Below are 3,928 nucleotides of genomic sequence, written 5' to 3'. Positions count from 1 at the left end.
AAAGGCAATTTAAGTTCAATTTTACATTTTATATAAATCTGTATTTTTATACTAGCAATATGTGCATATTTTAGGTATATTCTGAAGTATAATTCAATAGTACTACTCAATCATTTATATAACATAATTTTGAAAACAGATATACAAACATTTGTATATGCATATGATATAAGTATAAAATATTTGGGAATATATAAGTACTTAACAAATCTTACTAATAAACATCCATTAAAGGTTAGTTTGGATATTTTTTTCTTATTTACCTTATAATTTTCTGCCATAACTATGTATTTATTTTAAGAACACATTTAAATACAGTTTCTTAATTTCACAAAATTTCAAACATTGCATATTTAAATCTCAGAAATTAATTGCCAGTTTTAGCAATTTGAAATTTTCATTGTAAGTTAGTCTTTCCTATTTTAATGTAACTCTGCTACAAGTTGCAGACTATTCAAAGGCAGATTGGTTTATAGATAGTAATAATGAACAAAGAGTGCTTCATTGCACCTTTCTCTGATTCTTCCCCTGGGTTCAGCCTTTGGAGGTCAGAAGAAGTTAAAATACTTTGCTCTTTGCTACAGTTTGTTTCATAGCTTTGAAAGTTTGCCAAAAATATCGAGAGGATGCTTAAAATAACTGAAAGTTCTGTGGATAAAATGCTGAAGTACTTTCCTTATAGGACTTTATCTTAGCCTTTTCAGAAAAATTGAGAATTTTACATTTTTATTCCTGTTATCTCAGTCACTATGTCTCTATCAAATTATCCTAATCCCTTTTTCCCCCCTGGTTCTTTCTTTCTCTCTTTCTTTTCTTTTAAATGAGGTTGCTTCTCTCTTACCAGAAGATGTCACTATGAAAATCTTCATTATCTCTTCTATTCATATTGCAAACCACTTTTAAAAAGTCAACATACAAAGCTTCATTTTATTCCTAATTTATTAAGAAGGCTTTATCATGTTCATGAAGTGATGGATATTTTAGAAGGTTTCAGTAGTATTAAAATATGCTTTATATGCTTTAGTCATGTGCATAGTAATGCTCAATGCACTTGGTAATTAATTGAGAACATTGTATTAACAATGATGCTGCTCATGTATATGAAGGTGCTCATTTCCACTATTTTAACATATTTAAATTAATCAACCAACCAATGAAGGAAGGAAAGAAAAATCAAAATACATTCACTAGATACTCTAGTTTGTTCCGAATTTTTAAAATATTCTGCTGTTTAAAAATATTTGCTACAACATGGTATATGGCAACTTGAACTGTACATAAGCAATAAAATATCAAAAAAGTTTGTATGAAATGGCAAAGTTTAAACAATGGTAATTAATTTTAATAGTTGTTATTTATGATTTCTATTATTTTTCTATGTGAAAAACTCAGTCACCAATCAGTGGATAGTAATATTCACTATAAAATAATTATTCTCCTTTTATAGAGTGTTTGTTATATACCTTACAAGTTGAACAATTTTATAATTTCAAGAACTTTACAAAAATTGTTAGAATAATTTAAAGTAATTTGCATATTTATATTTCATATTTCAAAATTGCAAAAGCAAAACAAACAAAATAACCCTACGGAATTCTTCATTAATAAGAATACCAATCCATAAGTTATATTAGAAAGCATTCCGTTTTATGCTTGAAATTGTACCTATAATCTAAATATCTGGAAAAACATTTTCACATAGTTTTCAGAAAACAGAAACAAACTCATCAGCTAACAGTCTGATATTTTACTTAATTCCACAAAATGCGAAGGTACTTTTAAAATATTTAAAATATGTTATTTTAACTTAAAATTATAATGTTTAAAATCACTCATTAGGAGGCATGAATTATTGAAAATTTATTTTGTTTTATCAAACCATGAATCCAGCACTTAAATCCTCTTGCATATTTATTTAACAGTTTTTTTTAAACTACAATTTAAAAAATTCAGACCTTTAAAACCAAATATCCTTGAATAAAAATATAAAGACTGATGATTAGTCATATCAAAGAATAAATTCTTACATTTATATACACATTATTAGATAATAGTGTATATTTAAGGATAATAGTATTATCAGAGAATTGAAATCACCAAGATATATGCTGAAATTCCTCATATTTTGAAATTAAGTCTTTGAAACTGGCAGCTTAAGAGAATCATCTTGCATTTGAAATAGTAGAAATAACTTCTTTTCCTTCTTGTGGAATAAAATTTGAAACAGCACTTTGGATTTTTTTGTTGTTTATTTTATTCTCTTAACAAAATGTTATTAGAGACATGTTTGCTTAATGATTACTTTTCTGAAATTTCATATCATCCAAATGTTCATGTGATATGAGAACACTTATACACACACACACGCACACACACACACACACACACACACACCCCTCTCATTTTACACATGTGGGTGTACAGGTGACCCCAACTGACAACAGTTTGACTAGTGATTTCTTAGCTTTACGATGGTGCAAAAGTGCTATAAAACTTTACATCTTAAATGTTTATCTTTTCTGGGTCTAGTGAGATACAGTATCTCTTACATGCTGGGTGCCAGCAGAAGATAACAGATCCCAGTCAGCCTAATGATCAAGGATAAACAGCCAATACTCTTCCAGGTACTCGGAGGCCTCTGTATGGATACAGGTGTTAAAGAAATAATGTGGAATATTCAGCACTTTTTTATAAAATAAGTTTTATATTAGATGTTTACCCAAGTTTAGCACATAATGTGCTCTAGAAACATTAATATAGGGTGGGTGAAGTTAAATGCTAAATACACTTTTCATTTACAATATTTTCAATTTAAAGTAAGCTTTTGGGGATATAATCCATTTGTTAACTGAGAAATATTAGCTATGTAAGTGTTTGCTTATATGCATATAAAAATTTAATCAAACATCATATTCATACGCATGCACATATAGGTGGAGATATATACACATACAGAGTCTTGTATTGGTGAGCAATAGGGATACATTGCAGTATGTCACTGAAAATTTCTTCATTGTCTGAAAATCATTGTGTAAATGTACTTATACAAACTTAAACAGCCTCAATAACTCTAAGCAGTAAAAACCTTATGAGAATATCATATATGAGGTCCAATATTGAACAAACTGTCCTTACAAAGTGTACAAGATTTTACATATGAATATCTATCCTCTATGCCTACAGGCATAGATTTTATATCTGCAGGTGTATATATAATATATATGTATATATGTATATACATACATATCTGCATTTGAATACATCTTTTATTCTGTAAAGTGTAGTGTCTTCTACACAAACATCTCAGAATAGGTCAAGTTATGCAATCATAAGCATGTATTTTCAACTATATGTGTGAAAGAATGAAACAAGTTTCTTCAATTATGAACAACACAAATACAGTTTCCAAGGAGAAAATCATGAATTCTCCTTTAATTTTATTACAGCAAATACACTTAACCTATACTCTTTCATTCAAATAGTTTCTTCCTGTCTTTTGCCCCATTAAGGTACTATTTGCCAAACTAGTAAAACGGTGCTAGTTTATTAGCAAATGATTTATTATCTGCACGTAGAGCCCAGTATGGATTCATTTCTGGCACCTGTGTTTAAATGCCATTTGGAACAAATTTCCACAAGGATACTTTGGAGGAAATGGTTTTGTGTAAATTGAATTCAGGGGAAATTATGAATCAGGAATCACAGAACGGAAGTATAAAAATATTTGCTAATTGCTTATAATGTATTAGAAAATATAGTTTTAATGAAACTAGGAGTATTTGGCTCTAAGTGTTGTCAGTTATTCTTGGCACTTCATAACTTCTTGGCATACTTTAAGGGTTGAGTGGAAAAACAATTTATAAAACTGTCACATCAAATTGGAGAAAATTATCTAAACATAGTCTAGTTAGAGCAAAATAGATGCAAC

This window comes from Spermophilus citellus (genome assembly GCF_964194105.1).
Source record: "Spermophilus citellus genome assembly, contig: SCAFFOLD_113, whole genome shotgun sequence".
Classification (NCBI taxonomy): Eukaryota; Metazoa; Chordata; class Mammalia; order Rodentia; family Sciuridae; genus Spermophilus; species Spermophilus citellus.
The sequence above is the reverse complement of the archived record's forward strand: the minus strand, read 5'-3'. Positions refer to the sequence as shown.